At 42.5% G+C, this 16,984-nt stretch overlaps 1 protein-coding gene across 3 annotated transcripts in view; it reads right to left on the bottom strand.

Annotated features, from left to right (window-relative positions):
* ZNF610 (zinc finger protein 610) overlaps positions 1-272 on the bottom strand; it is a 30,445-nt gene extending 30,173 nt beyond the window's left edge. For 2 of the 3 annotated variants that reach the window (XM_063658330.1, XM_063658331.1), the window contains exon 1: positions 9-249. The gene's annotated coding sequence lies outside the window, so the exon portion shown is untranslated. Of the gene's footprint in view, positions 1-8 lie in introns of all 3 variants that reach the window. The other variant, XM_054462010.2, reaches the window with a different exon arrangement.
* Positions 273-16,984: the final 16,712 nt, after the last annotated feature.

Below are 16,984 nucleotides of genomic sequence, written 5' to 3'. Positions count from 1 at the left end.
GTGTTTACCTGGCCCAAGGCAGAACGACCGGGGACAGGACCCGTCGCCGAGCGATTTTAACACACAGGGAAGCGACCGCCGGACTCTCACGGAGACGCCTGAATTTACACGGGGTGGAGGGAGCGGTGCGGGGATTTCAAGGTCTGTGTTGAATCTCAGATCCCGCCTACAGAAGCGCGGGGGAGCTGGGAAGCCCAGATTGAATCTAAACAAAGGGAAACTGACGCGCGGCGGTGTGACCTTCTACACACGCGATCCGCTTCCGGGTCTGCAAAAAACTGCGCGCGCAGCGGAGAGAGCGGGACGGGGCGGGGCGGGGTGGGGCGGGGCTTCCTTAGGCCACGCCTCCAGTGCCTCTGTTTTCCGGGTTTTGCCGGCAGTGAGGCTGCAGCAGCTCAGGCGTCTGCAAACTGGGATCCTGCCGGAGCAAAGCAACGTCAGTTGAGGATTAGCTCCAGGAAATTTCCTGCTATTAAAATGAATTTTAAGCCGGCCATGGTGGCAGGCACCTGTAGTCCCAGCGACTAGAGAGGCTGAGGCTGGAGGATCGCTTCAGCCCGGGAGTTCGAGTCTACACTGAGCTACCATGGCCACTGCACTCCAGCCTGGGCGTAGTGTAGACCCAGTGCTATACTCAGTGTAGACTCTGTCCTAAAATAAATAAGTAAAGAAAAACAAATTTTAACAATTTAATTTAAAAGGCCTGGAATTCTGTGTGAAGGCGCTGCAAGTTAAAATGCGAAATGCAAAGGCCTCCCTGGGTAGCATGTGCAATTTCATGCTGACGGCCCACAGAACAGAATAGAAATCTTCTCCCTTTCCATCATCATTTGTGCTCTCCAGCACGGGAGAAAGATGTAGGCTGGGAGGTTAAGCCCGTCTAGTCTTTTCACGTTCTTCTGCCTGCTTTTATTCTGACTGTGCTGGTAGCTGATTAGATTGTGCCCACCCAAATTGAGGTGGGTCTGCCTTTCCCAGTCCACTGAGTCATCTCTAGAGTGCTCATCTCTAGAGTTTCCGAGGGACAACACCAAGCGCGTTGGCGGGTTAAGGCCCACCCTGGGAATCCGTATTTACCTGGCCCAAGGCAGAACGACTGGGGCATCTCCGTGAGAGTCTGGCGGTCCCTTCCCTGTGTGTTAAAATCGCTACAGGCACATGCCACCACACCCATCATTCGGCGATGGGTCCTGTCCCCGGAGGGATGTTAGGCCACCACCAACTGCTTTTTTTTTTTTTGAGACGGAGTCTCGCTGTGTCACCAAGGCTCACTGCAAGCTCCGCCTCCCGGGTTCACGCCATTCTCCTACCTCAGCCTTCTGAGTAGCTGGGACCACAGGCACCCACCACCACGCCCGCCTAATTTTTTGTATTTTTAGTAGAGATGGGGTTTCACCATGTTAGCCAGGATGGTCTCAATCTCCTGACCTCGTGATCCACCCCCCCTGCCCCCCCAAAGTGCTGGGATTACAGGGGTGAGCCACTGCGCCCAGCCCAACTGTTGCTTTTTAAAAAAGCAATAACTTTAAAAAATAGATGTAAATTACATAGTTTGTCTGTGTGTGTGTGTGTTTGTTTTTGAGACAGAGTCTTGCTCTGTCACCCAGGCTGGAGTGCAGTGACACGGTTTTATCTCACTGTAGCCTCTGCCTCCCCGGTTCAAGCTATTCTCCAGCCTCAGCCTCCCAAGTAGCTGGGGCTACAGGTTTGCACCACGGTGCTTGGCTAATTTTTGTATTTTTAGTACAGACAGGGTTTCACCATGTTGGACAGGCTGGTCTCAAACTCCTGACCTCAGGTGATTCTCCTGCCTGAAAGATTGGTACAATTTCTCTGTTAAATCATCTTATATCTTTCATCTTACATTCTGTTTAGATTTTCTATCTCTGCTACTGTCAAAATTGATAGAGTACATTTTCCTAGAAAATTTGTTTCATCTGTGTTTCCAACCAATATTCATTGAATTTTATAAATTACTTTTAAAATAAAGTAATTTTTGAGACAAAGTCTCACTCCGATACCCAAGCTGGAGTGCAGTGGCACAATCTCAGCTCACTACAACCTCCACCTCCCGGGTTCAAGCAATTCTCCTGCCTCAGCCACCCGAGTAGCTGGGACTACAGGCACGTGCCACCATGCCCGACTAAGTTTTGTATTTTTAATAGAGACGGGATTTCACTAAGTTGGCCAGGCTGGTCTTGAACTCCTGACCTCATGATCCACCTGCCTTGGCCTCCCAAAGTGCTGGGATTACAGGCGTGAGCCACCAAGCCCGGCCTAAATTAGTTATTTAAAAAACAATACACTTTATTTTAGAACATTTATAGATTTATATTTAAAAAATTCAAAAAAGGTAGACAAGTTCCATATACCCTGACTCGTTTTCCCTATTATTAACATCTTATACTAGTTTTGTATGGGTTTTGCAGTTTATAAACCATTGTTGATACACTACCATCAACTTATTCATAATTTATTCTGATTTCCTTAGTTTTAACTCATGTTCTTTTCTGCAGGGAGCTGAAGGCCCGTGGGATGTGACTAAGTTTATGGAGTTTAATCAGGCAAACAGTCCTGAAAACAGTGACTCCCTAGCTGGGGAACTCAATTTAGGACTCTTCTAGCAAGTACAAATCAAAGACTATCTGTAATCAGTGGGTTAAGACAGTCATTCATGCCTAAGTTTTCAGTACACTTACATACAACTTTTCTTCACTTTCTGAGAAGGGCACAGCATTTTTACCTTTTAATTTAACAAATACCATTTAATTAGGTTTAAAGTTCTCCTTTAAAGAGTAATGTGTGGTTTTACATGCCTAGCTTTTAGTTACTTTTTAACTAATTCATGGGCCCTCTGTAATCTCTCTCCCTTCAGAGGTTACTATTTTACTTAAATTGAATTTGGAAAGCTACATCAGGGATAGAAGAGAGATAACAACAGTGGCCATTATTAGAAAACAGGTTTTTCAAATTCTTACATTTTACTTAAATCTTAGCAGAGAATCATAGCCTGGGATGTAACACATGAAATTTTGCTACGGGCTGCTCGCAGAGCCAGAGGCAGCGGTGCAGGTCCTGGGAGGCAGCCATGTTGTACTTGCTTAGGCTTTGCCTGTGTCTGCACCGGTCCCTCCCTCCTTTGCCAGGGGGATGTTGCCAGCCCGGGCAGGCCTTGTTGGCTTGGTTGCCGGGAGCTTTTCTGCTGCTGAGCCTTTTCTTCCACCTACTGCCTGCTTGGCTGTGCAGTTTCGGCTTCTAATGCGTTTTTTCTTATCTTTTTATAAACATACACCTGATTACCTTGCCAATTCTGCATTACTGAGAAGGTTAAGAGCTCTCCTTCTAATGTTGCCTGTTTAACGCAGGGACTGATAGCTATAGCGTATCCTCTGTCCTTTGTCCTATCTATTGGAAGAGGAGGCTTAGGTAAGACTTCCATTTCCTCTTTGTTATTTTGGCCTGATGATACTGGGGCTGAGGGAAGAGGAGGTGATAAGGCAAGTGATGTTTTCTCCTCCCTGCTCTTCTTAGGCTCTTCTGTGTGTAACTGAGCCAAGACTGATCTAATTAAAGCCCATAACATTAAAGATTTTATTGGACCTGATGCCTTTGCGCCAGATGTTAAGATTTCTCCTTACTTGGGGAGGAGCCAAGATGGCTGAATAGGAACACCTCCAGTCTACAGCTCCCAGCGCGAGCGACGCAGAAGACGGGTGATTTCTGCATTTCCATCTGAGCTTTGAGGAGAGCAGTCGTTCTCCCAGCACGCAACTGGAGATCTGAGAACGGGCTGACTGCCTCCTCAAGTGGGTCCCTGACCCCTGACCCCCGAGCAGCCTAACTGGGAGGCACCCCCCAGCAGGGGCAGACTGACACCTCACACGGCCGGCCAGGTACTCCAACAGACCTGCAGCTGAGGGTCCTGTCTGTTAGAAGGAAAACTAACAGAAAGGACATCCACACCAAAAACCCATCTGTACATCACCATCATCAAAGACCAAAAGTAGATAAAACCACAAAGATGGGGAAAAAACAGAGCAGAAAAACTGGAAACTCTAAAAAGCAGAGTACCTCTCCTCCTCCAAAGGAACACAGTTCCTCACCAGCAACGGAACAAAGCTGGACGGAGAATGACTTTGACGAGCTGAGAGAAGAAGGCTTCAGATGATCAAATTACTCCGAGCTACGGGAGGATATTCAAACCAAAGGCAAAGAAGTTGAAAACTTTGAAAAAAATTTAGAAGAATGTATAACTAGAATAACCAATACAGAGAAGTGCTTAAAGGAGCTGATGGAGCTGAAAACCAAGGCTCAAGAACTACGTGAAGAATGCAGAAGCCTCATGAGCCGATGCGATCAAATGGAAGAAAGGGTATCAGCCCTGGAAGATGAAATGAATGAAATGAAGTGAGAAGGGAAGTTTAGAGAAAAAAGAATAAAAAGAAACGAGCAAAGCCTCCAAGAAATGTGGGACTATGTGAAAAGACCAAATCTACGTCTGATTGGTGTACCTGAAAGTGACGGGGAGAATGGAAACAAGTTGGAAAACACTCTGCAGGATATTATCCAGGAGAACTTCCCCAATCTAGCAAGGCAGGCCAACATTCAGATTCAGGAAATACAGAGAACGCCACAAAGATACTCCTCGAGAAGAGCAACTCCAAGACACATAATTGTCAGATTCACCAAAGTTGAAATGAAGGAAAAAATGTTAAGGGCAGCCAGAGAAAAAGGTCGGGTTACCATCAAAGGGAAGCCCATCAGACTAACAGCGGATCTCTCGGCAGAAACCCTACAAGCCAGAAGAGAGTGGGGGCCAATATTCAACATTCTTAAAGAAAAGAATTTTCAACCCAGAATTTCATATCCTGCCAAACTAAGCTTCATAAGTGAAGGAGAAATAAAATATTTTACAGACAAGCAAATGCTGAGAGATTTTGTCACCACCAGGCCTGCCCTAAAAGAGCTCCTGAAGGAAGCGCTAACCATGGAAAGGCACAACCGGTACCAGCCACTGCAAAATCATACCGAAATGTAAAGACCATCGAGACTAGGAAGAGACTGCATCAACTAACGAGCAAAATAACCAGCTAACATCATAATGACAGGATCAGATTCACACATAACAATATTAACTTTAAATGTAAATGGACTAAATGCTCCAATTAAAAGACACAGACTGGCAAATTGGATAAATACTCAAGACCCATCAGTGTGCTGTATTCAGGAAACCCATCTCACGTGCAGAGACACACATAGGCTCAAAATAAAAGGATGGAGGAAGATCTACCAAGTAAATGGAAAACAAAAAAAGGCAGGGGTTGCAATCCTAGTCTCTGATAAAACAGACTTTAAACCAACAAAGATCAAAAGAGACAAAGAAGGCCATTACATAATGGTAAAGGGATTAATTCAACAGGAAGAGCTAACTATCCTAAATATATATGCACCCAATACAGGAGCACCCAGATTCATAAAGCAGGTCCTGAGTGACCTACAAAGAGACTTAGACTCCCACACATTAATAATGGGAGACTTTAACACCCCACTGTCAACATTAGACAGATCAACGAAACAGAAAATCAACAAGGATACCCAGGAATTGAACTCAGCTCTGCACCAAGCAGAACTAATAGACATCTACAGAACTCTCCACCCCAAATCAACAGAATATACATTTTTTTCAGCACCACACCACACCTATTCCAAAATTGACCATATACTTGGAAGTAAAGCTCTCCTCAATAAATGTAAAAGAACAGAAATTATAACAAACTATCTCTCAGATCACAGTGCAATCAAGCTAGAACTCAGGATTAAGAATCTCACTCAAAACCGCTCAACTACGTGGAAACTGAACAACCTGCTCCTGAATGACTACTGGGTACATAATGAAATGAAGGCAGAAATAAAGATGTTCTTTGAAACCAATGAGAACCAAGGCACAACATACCAGAATCTCTGGGATGCATTCAAAGCAGTGTGTAGAGGGAAATTTATAGCACTAAATGCCCACAAGAGAAAGCAGGAAAGATCCAAAATTGACACCCTAACATCACAATTAAAATAACTAGAAAAGCAAGAGCAAACACATTCAAAAGCTAGCAGAAGGCAAGAAATAACTAAAATCAGAGCAGAACTGAAGGAAATAGAGACACAAAAAACCCTTCAAAAAATTAAGGAATCCAGGAGCTGGTTTTTTGAAAGGATCAACAAAATTGATAGACTGCTAGCAAGATTAATAAAGAAAAAAAGAGCAAGAATCAAATAGATGCAATAAAAAATGATAAAGGGGATATCACCACCAATCCCACAGAAATACAAACTACCATCAGAGAATATTACAAACACCTCTATGCAAATAAACTAGAAAATCTAGAAGAAATGGATAAATTCCTCAACACATACACCCTCCCAAGACTAAACCAGGAAGAAGTTGAATCTCTGAATAGACCAATAACAGGAGCTGAAATTGTGGCAATAATCAATAGCTTACCAACCAAAAAAAGTCCAGGACCAGATGGGTTCACAGCCGAATTCTACCAGAGGTACAAGGAGGAGCTGGTACCATTCCTTCTGAAACTATTCCAATCAATAGAAAAAGAGGGAATCCTCCCTAACTCATTTTATGAGGCCAGCATCATCCTGATACCAAAGCCTGGCAGAGACACAACAAAAAAAGAGAATTTTAGACCAATATCCTTGATGAACATTGATGCAAAAATCCTCAAGAAAATACTGGCAAACAGAATCCAGCAGCACATCAAAAAGCTTATCCACCATGATCAAGTGGGCTTCATCCCTGGGATGCAAGGCTGTTTCAATATACACAAATCAATAAATGTAATCCAGCATATAAACAGAACCAAAGTCAAAAACCACATGATTATCTCAATAGATGCAGAAAAGGCCTTTGACAAAATTCAACAACCCTTCATGCTAAAAACTCTCAATAAATTAGGTATTGATGGGTCGTATCTCAAAATAATAAGAGCTATTTATGACAAACCCACAGCCAATATCATACTGAATGGGCAAAAACTAGAAGCATTCCCTTTGAAAACTGGCACAAGACAGGGATGCCCTCTCTCACCACTTCTATTCAACATAGTGTTGGAAGTTCTGGCCAGGGCAATTAGGCAACAGAAGGAAATCAAGGGTATTCAATTAGGAAAAAAGGAAGTCAAATTGTCCCTGTTTGCAGATGACATGATTGTATATCTAGAAAACCCCATTGTCTCAGCCCAAAATCTCCTTAAGCTGATAAGCAACTTCAGCAAAGTCTCAGGATACAAAATCAATGTACAAAAATCACAAGCATTCTTATACATCAATAACAGACAAACAGAGAGCCAAATCATGAGTGAACTCCCATTCACAATTGCTTCAAAGAGAATAAAATACCTAGGAATCCAACTTACAAGGGATGTGAAGGACCTCTTCAAGGAGAACTACAAACCACTGCTCAAGGAAATAAAAGAAGATACAAACAAATGGAAGAACATTTCATGCTCATGGGTAGGAAGAATCAATATCATGAAAATGGCCATCCTTCCCAAGGTAATTTACAGATTCAATGCCATCCCCATCAAGTTACCAATGACTTTCTTCACAGAATCGGAAAAAACTACTTTAAAGTTCATATGGAACCAAAAAAGAGCCCACATCACCAAGTCAATCCTAAGCCAAAAGAACAAAGCTGGAGGCATCACGCTACCTGACTTCAAACTATACTACAAGGCTACAGTAACCAAAACAGCATGGTACTGGTACCAAAACAGAGATATAGATCAATGGAACAGAACAGAGCCATCAGAAATAATGCCACATATCTACAACTATCTGATCTTTGACAAACCTGACAAAAACAAGAAATGGGGAAAGGATTCCCTATTTAATAAATGGTGCTGGGAAAACTGGCTAGCCATATGTAGAAAGCTGAAACTGGATCCCTTCCTTACACCTTATACAAAAATCAATTCAAGATGGATTAAAGACGTAAATGTTAGACCTAAAACCATAAAAACCCTAGAAGAAAACCTAGGCATTACCATTCAGGACATAGGCATGGGCAAGGACTTCATGTCTAAAACACCAAAAGCAATGGCAACAAAAGCCAAAATTGACAAATGGGATCTAATTAAACTAAAGAGCTTCTGCACAGCAAAGGAAACTACCATCAGAGTGAACAGGCAACCTACACAATGGGAGAAAATTTTCGCAACCTACTCATCTGACAAAGGGCTAATATCCAGAATCTACCATGAACTCCAACAAATTTACAAGAAAAAAACAAACAACCCCATCAAAAAGTGGGCAAAGGACATGAACAGACATTTCTCAAAAGAAGACATTTATGCAGCCAAAAAACACATGAAAAAATGCTCACCATCACTGGCCATCAGAGAAATGCAAATCAAAACCACAATGAGATACCATCTCACACCAGTTAGAATGGCAATCATTAAAAAGTCAGGAAACAACAGGTGCTGGAGAGGATGTGGAGAAATAGGAACACTTTCACACTGTTGGTGGGACTGTAAACTAGTTCAACCATTGTGGAAGTCAGTGTGGCGATGCCTCAGGGATCTAGAACTAGAAATTCCATTTGACCCAGCCATCCCATTACTGGGTATATACCCAAAGGACTATAAATCATGCTGCTATAAAGACACATACACACGTATGTTTATTGCGGCATTATTCACAATAGCAAAGACTTGGAACCAACCCAAATGTCCAACAATGATAGACTGGATTAAGAAAATGTGGCACATATACACCATGGAATACTATGCAGCCATAAAAAATGATGAGTTCACGTCCTTTGTAGGGACATGGATGAAATTGGAAATCATCATTCTCAGTAAACTATCGCAAGAACAAAAAACCAAACACCTCATATTCTCACTCATAGGTGGGAACTGAACTTTGAGAACAAATGGACACAGGAAGGGGAACATCACACTTCGGGGACTGTTGTGGGGTGGGGGGAGGGGGGAGGGATAGCATTGGGAGAGATACCTAATGCTAGATGACGAGTTGGTGGGTGCAGCGCACCAGCATGGCACATATATACATATGTAACTTACCTGCACGTTGTGCACATGTACCATAGAGCCTAAAGTATAATAATAATAATAATAATAATAAAAAGAAAAAAAATTTTAAAAAAAAAGATTTCTCCTTACTTGTTCCCAGAGTTCTACGTCTAGCTTTCCTTCCTCCAGGAACCATGGGCTTTGTACTCTGTTATTGACCACACTAGTTTTTAATTCCTTCAACAACTTAAATTCTAGTGGGGTGTGTTCATGAATAAACTTCTGTGGATTATATGGATCAGGCCTTATGGAAATAGGAAAAGTGCAAGGTCCTAAGGGCTCTCCAGCTACGACTGCAGAGCATAAAATTCTTTGTATTAGGGTCTCTTATTTCTGCCACCGAAGGAGGTGGTACAAATGTTTCTGCAATTGGAGGAGGCAGTATAGGGCAATTTTTATCCTCCTTCTCCTGTTTTTTATTTTCAATTGGAGCTGTGAGAACAACATATTCCTTCAGATTTTTAGATTCAGCCTGCTGTCCTACAGAATAAGAAGAAGATAATGGCAGAAATACAGTACAAACTGAACTCCAAGTGGAAAAAACTGAAGAATCAACTTCAAAACCTTTTTGATGAGCCTGTTTTAATCCGTCTCCTGCTCTATTACAGTTTTCCACATCAAGAGTGCTTGCCTTTGGAAACCATGGGTTACACGTGTTAGCTTTTTGTGGCTTCTGCAGGAGGTTAGTGTCTGCAAATTAACCTGAGCTCCAGACTGTCTCAACAAAACTTTAAGCAACTGCAAATAATGTTTTTCTTCAATAGACAAATTATTCCCCTTGTTACCTTGATTCAGAAAACTTCCCATTCCCAGTACTTCTTTAAAGCACTGCTCCCAGTACCTCTTTAGGGCACCGACCTTATATCCGCTGCTGGCAGGCTCGTCCCAGGGTCCCTGTTCACCTTGTCAATTTCAGTTCCTCTGCTCCAGCAGACCTTCTTCGTTTACGTCCTCATAGTCCCGAGTTTGGATGCCACTGTTGCTATTCAGGGTGCCACTTCGTGATGCCACTTATAAAGCACCCACTTCTGTCCCTGTTCAGGCACCACTTGTAACCCACATGGAGCTAGGGGGATTGAACAAAGGGGGCTAATGTGGGAATAAAAGACAAGAGAGTATACTTGCCCCTAGAGGACAAGGGCTCTGAGCTTTACACAACCCTCCGTATTTATTAGGCAAAAGAGATAGTGAGAAAGGCAGGGTGATTGTCAGGTAATTGTCAGTCAGCTGTTTGGTTCACAGCAGGCTTGCAAGACTGTATCCTTTGAATAATAGGTGCTAGATTTCTCATTAGATAACTTCAAGGAGCCCGGTGCCAGGGAGAGATGTCCCTCAGCAAACCTTTTGATGGCAAGGAAGTGTGAGTTTGCCCACATCCTGCATTCTTGATAAACAGTTTGCTGTTTGATCATATAGCCTCCAGAAGAATGCTGAGTTGGTCACATCCCACGGGCCTTCAGCTCCCTGACCTTTTCTCTGCCAGGATCCTGTCTAGGCCACCACATTAGATTTAGCCATTATGTGTCTTTGGGCTCCCCTTGGCTCTAACAGATTCTCAGACTCTTGTTTTTTATAACCTGGTCAGGTTTGAGGAGTACTGGTTAGGTAGCAGGGCTGTCGATGTGTTATTGGGGACTGCCACTCTATTGGGATTTGTCTGATGTTTCCCATGATTAGACAAAGGTTAGGTACATTGGGGAGAAAAACCAATGAGAAGTGCCATTTTTATCACATGCTATCAAAGGTGCATACTATTAACATTACTTAATCCCCTGTGGATGTCGACCTTGATCACCTGTCTGAGGCTGTGTCTGTCAGGATTCTCAGCTATAAAATTCCTCTCATTCTCTCCCTGCCATACTTTACTGTTTAAAAGGAAGCAGCACTGTGCAGCCTGCATTTGTGGAGTTGGGAGTTACGTGTATTCCACCTCCTTGGAGGTAGAGTGTCTACAAGAGTTATTTGGAATTCTTCTGCACAGGAGTTAGGTCTCATCTCCCAATTTTTTATTTAATCATTCATGTATATCAGAAAGTGCCATTTAATGTTTCAAACTATCAATTATTGACATCACATTCTTCCTTTCACTCTTAGTGCATTAATAGATCCTTCTCGGTCTCTTCATGATATCCCATTTGCCTTCCCATAATCTAGAAGGGGTCTGGAAGCATATGGTTCTCAGAGTCAGGAAAAAGTTAGATTTTGAGCAGAACTCAAGGAAGCAGAAGGTCCCATAAGGTGTACAATTTGCTGAGAGTCCCTCATGGCTCAGACCTCAGCATGTCCTGCACTCTCCACCTGAGCTCCTGTCTGCTTCCAGGGTCCATGGAAATAAAAAAGCCTCTTCTAAATACTGCATTAGTCTCTTTGGAGACACTCACTAGACACTGTAATTGTTTCTGGTAATTGAGAACTGAGACAAATTATTAGAAAAAAATATTTTTGACTTTCCTAGCATGCACTGCAATTGTGCTAAAGGTAAACTAATAACTGTGGTTCTTCGGGGAGGTGAGGTCGCAGAATCACAAACCTTTATCTCAGGGCCTGGCTGTCTCCCTCTCACAGATATACTGACTGTTATAAACTTCATACTGAGCCCACCATCCTGGGAGCAGAAAAGAGTCTGGTGAGTATTTTCCGTTTTGTTCTGAGAGGCGCATCTGTGAAGGGAAGGAGGCCTTCAGGAATCTGGAGCAGTGCTTATGTCAGAAAATTCTTCAGAAAAACTGGCCCAGCTGGGTGTGATGGCTCACAACTGTAATCCTAGCACTTTGGGAGGCCAAGGCGGGCGGATCACGAGGTCAAGATCAAGACCATCCTGGCAAACATGGTGAAACTCCATCTCTATTAAAAATACAAAAATTAGCTGGGTGTGGTGGTGGGCGCCTGTAGTCCCAGCTACTCGGAAGGCTGAGGCAGGAGAATTACTTGAACCCAGGAGGTGGAGGTTGCAGTGAGTTGAGATCGCGCCACTGCACTCCAGCCTAGGCGACAGAGTGAGACTCCATCAAAAAAAAAAAAAAAAAAAGTTTAAACTGGTCCAGAGCTACATCCCAATGAGTTGTTGAAATAATCTGGAGCACTTGGTCCTCCCATCTATACAAATCCCTGATACCTCTGACAGTAATTTAATGTAATCCACACTTGTGGCGATGGTTGATGTTTTATTCTATACTATTATCTGATATTTAAATCACACTGCAATTGTAGTTGTGAAGTTTATCCAGCCTACAAAAATTACAAACATGATTTTCAGGATAATAGAGGTGTCAATATAAAGCCTCTTTTCATGTCACGATGAATAAATATAACTATGTGACAATTATATCAAAAAACTGATTGTCTGAGAGGCAATGGCTGCAATATAAATAACTTCTTTTCTTAAAGGTGGGTATATTATATGCTTCATGGACACAGTACTATCCATAGAAAATGTCTGCGGTCTGCTGATTATAGTGAAACTATTATCCCTCTCGGTCTTAGGCAATATCTGTTTGTAGAAAAGTTAGCATTATGATGAGTTTCAGACGAAAAAAATCTGGGAATTGGCAGTTTGCAGGTTCAGATGTATATTGTGATAGTTCTCTGTTAAAAAGAAAAGAAAAAAAAAAACTGGTGGATGGTTGCTCATGCCTGCAGTCCCAGCATTTTGAGAGACCAAGGTCGGAGGCTCCCTTGAGCCCAGGAGTTCTAAACCAGCCTGGCAACATAGCAACACTCTGTCTCTACTAAATAAATATTAGCCAGGTATGGTGGTGCATAGCTGTGGTCCCTGCTACTTGGGAGTCTGAAGCAACAGTGAATTGTGTTCACGCCACTGTACTCCAGCCTGGGCCACAGAGCAAGACCCCGTCTTAAAAAAAAAATCTAGATGCCACTTTTAGTGTTTGTCTTTTCTTCTTTTTTTTTTTTTGAGATGGAGTCTCACTCTGTCACAGAGGCTGCAGTGCAGTGGCGTGATCTCGACTCATGCAACCTCTGTCTCCTGGGTTCAAGCGATTCTCCTGCCTCACCCTCCTAAGCAGCTGGGATTAAAGGCACCCACCAACACGTCTAGCTGATTTTTTTGTATTTTTAGTAGAGATGGGGTTTCACTATGTTGGTCAGGCTGAACTCCTGACCTCATAATCTGCCTGCCTCAGCCTCCCAAAGTACTGAGATTACAGGTGTGAGCCACTGCTCCCAGCCCAGTCAATTTCAATAATTACATTATTCCTAAATTAAATATGCCTTCATTATTAATCCATTTTTGATATGTAATCAGTAATAATTTAACCTCAGTCTTACAGTATTTTGTCTCTTAACATGTTTCAGAAACCCATTACTTAGCCTAACATATTATGGTACAAAGATCTCCATCACTTTAAAATGGCAAAGGACATCAGTGAAAATAAGTAGTCATGCACCACATAATGATGTTTTGGTCAACTACTGACCACATATACGATGGTGGTACCATAAGATTACAATGGAGCTGAAAAATTCCTAATGCCTAGTGACGCTGTAGCCATGGTAACATCACAGCACACTTTATTTTTTTAAAAATAAATTTAGTGTAGCCTAAGTGTACAGTGTTTCTTTTATTTTTTTCTTTTTCTTTTTTTTTTTTTTTTGAGACGGAGTCTTGCTCTGTCACCCAGGCTGGAGTGCAATGTCATGATCTTGGCTCACTGCAACCTCCGCCTTCCAGATTCAAGCGATTCTCCCACCTCAGCCTCCCAAGTATCTGAGATAAAAGGCACATGCCACCATGCCTGGCTAATTTTTTCATAATCTTAGTATTCACAAGGTTTCACCATGTTGGTCAGGCTGGTCTCAAACTCCTGACCTCATGATCCAGCCGCCTCGGCCTCCCAAAGTGTTGGGATTACAGGCGTGAGCCACCGTGCCCAGCTGTGTACAGTGTTTCTAAAGCCTACAGTAGTGTGGAGTGTGTCCTAGGCCTCTACATTCACTCACTACTCCTCACTGTCTCACCTAGAGTAACTTCCAGTTCTGGAAGCTTCATTCATGGTAAGTGCCCTATATAGGTGCACTTTGTTTCTGTCTTTTATATGGTATTTAATGTGGGGTGATCTTGGCTCACCACAGCCTCCACCTCCCAGGTTCAAGCAATTCTCCTGCCTCAGCCTCCCGAGTAGCTGGGATTACAGGCATGCACCACCACGCCCGGCTAATTTTGTACTTTTAGCAGAGACAGGGTTTCTCCATGTTGGTCAGGCTGGTCTTGAACTCCCAACCTCAGGTGATCTGCCCACCTCAGCCTCCAAAAGTGCTGGGATTATAGGCATGAGCCACCACACTCAGCCTTATATGGTATTCTTATGGTAACTTTTCTATATTTAGACACAGAAATACTTACCATTTTATTACAATTGCCTACAGTATTCAGTAGTGTAACCAGCTGTACAGGTTTATAGCACTGTGCCTGTCAGGAAAAAGGTTTGCTGAACACAGTAAGTATGATGACTGATACACAGTTTTGTTATTCTCTGCTCACCTCCATGCTGTCTAAATCAAACAATATTTAACCTGAAAAGGCAATGTCCTTCTTCCAGGAAACTGGATAGAAATGCTCCCCAGCTAATAAAATCAGCCCTGTCATGCTATTCTTTCCCAGAGACCACAGTGAAAGGCCTGTAGGAAAAGCACATAATGAGAGTTTTCAGTTTAGGCTGAAAGTCATAAAGAGTAAAGTAGCCTTTCCAAAATGTCCAAGGTATTAAATATTTTAATAACCTGAATAAAAATCCAATTTCCACATGCCCTTGCATCATGAGGCTTGGCATCTTTTGGCTTGTAATTTTTCTGCAACATGCTATGTCATATATAATACGGAAGTACTAGAGACTTGAGTTATTTCTTTTGTAAATGCTCAATGCTCTCACGTTCGATAGTAATGGTCCTTGATTAATACCCTTTGCATCCACAATCCACAATCCATCTTTATGGGTTTTTTTTTTTTTTTTTTTTCCCAAGACAGAGTCCCACTCTGTTTCCCAAGCTGGAGAGCTATGGCCCAATCTCAGCTCACTGCAACTTCCACCTCCTGGGTTCAAGTGATTCTCCTGCCTCAGCCTCCCCAGTAGCTAGGATTACAGGCGCATTCCACCACACCCAGCTAATTTTTGTGTTTTTAGTAGAGATGGGGTTTCACCATGTTGGCCAGGTTGGTCTTGAACTCCTGACCTCAAGTGATCCGCCCACCTTGGCCTCCCAAAGTACTGGGATTACAAGCGTGAGCCACCTCACCCAGCCTATGGTTTCCTCAAAGATGTATGTGTTGATATCCAGTGACTTGGTGGGGCTGGATAAAGCCCGTGTCACATACATTTATATGATTTCTCTCTAGTACGACACTCTGATGCTGATTAATATCAGAACTCATAATGAAGAGTTTGCCATACTCTGTAAGGACTCTTGTGAATGAATTATCTGATGCTGTGGAAGGTGTGAATTGTGATTAAAGACGTTACCACGCATGTTGCATTTGTAAGGTTGCTCTCCAGCATGGATTCTGTGATGATTTGCAAGGTTTGAATTCTGAGTAAAGACCTTGCCACATCTACTTTTTTTTTTTTTTTTTTTTTTTTTTTTTGAGACAGAGTCTCCAGTTGCCCACACTGGAATGCAGTGGCTTGACCTCTACTCACTGCAGCCTCTGCCTCCCAGGTTCAAGTGATTCTCCTGCCTCAGCCTCCTGAGTAGCTGGGATTACAGGCACATGCCACCATGCCCAACTAATTTTTCTATTTTTAGTAGAGACAGGTTTTCGTCATGTTGGCCAGGCTGGTCTTGAGCTCCTGACCTCAGGTGATCCACCTACCTTGGTCTCCCAATGTGCTGGGATCACAGGCGTCAGCCACTGTGCCCAGCCCCATATCCACTATAACTGTAAGGTTTCTCTGCATTACAGATTACCTGATGAATATTAAGACTTGAAGGCACACTAAATGCTTTGCTACATACATTTGTAAGGTTTCTTTGCAATATAAATTCCCTGATGTTTTACAAGGTGTGAAATTTGCTTTTTTTCATGTTTTATTTTAGGTTCAAGGAGTATGTGTACATGGGTCAACTGCATGTTGCAGGAGTTTGGTGTACAGTTAATTTTGTCACCAGGTAATCCTGGTGACATCCTCTTCCCAACCTCCACCCGTAAGCCCCAGTGTCTACTGTTCCCTTCTTTGAGTCCATGTGTAATCAATGTTTAGCTCCCACTTATAAGTGAGAACATGGGATATTTTATTTTCTGTTTCTGCATTAATTCACTTAGGATAAGAACCTCGGCTCCATCCATGTTGCTGTAAAGGACACAGTCTTGTTCTTTTTTATGGCTGCATAGTATTCCATGGTTTATATGTACCACATTTTCTTTATCTGGTCTACTGTTGATGGGCATTTACCTTGATTCCACATCTTTGCTATTGTGAATAGTGCTGCAATGAACATACACGTGTTTGTCTTTATGGTACAATGATTATATTCCTTTAGGTATATACACTCAGTAATGGGATGCTGGGTTGAATGCTATGTGCTTTTAGATCTTTGAGAAATTGCTGCACTGCCTTCCACAATGGCTAAATTAATTTACATTCCACCAGCAGTATATAAGCATTTCCTTTTCTCTGCAGCCTCACTAGCATCTATGTTTTGATTTTTTAATAATACCCATTCTGATAATACCCATTCACACAGGTCTGAGATGGTATCTCATTGTGGCTTTGATTGCATATCCTTAATGATTCGCAATATTAACCATTTTTTTATATGCTTATTGCTGCATGTATGTCTTCTTTTGAGAAACATCTATTCATGGGCTTTGCCCGGTTTTTAATGGGGTTGTTTTCTCACTGTTGATTTGACTTCTTTTTAGATTCTGG

Source organism: Pongo pygmaeus, chromosome 20 (assembly GCF_028885625.2).
Source record: "Pongo pygmaeus isolate AG05252 chromosome 20, NHGRI_mPonPyg2-v2.0_pri, whole genome shotgun sequence".
NCBI classification, from domain to species: Eukaryota; Metazoa; Chordata; class Mammalia; order Primates; family Hominidae; genus Pongo; species Pongo pygmaeus.
The sequence above is the reverse complement of the archived record's forward strand: the minus strand, read 5'-3'. Positions and strand labels throughout refer to the sequence as shown.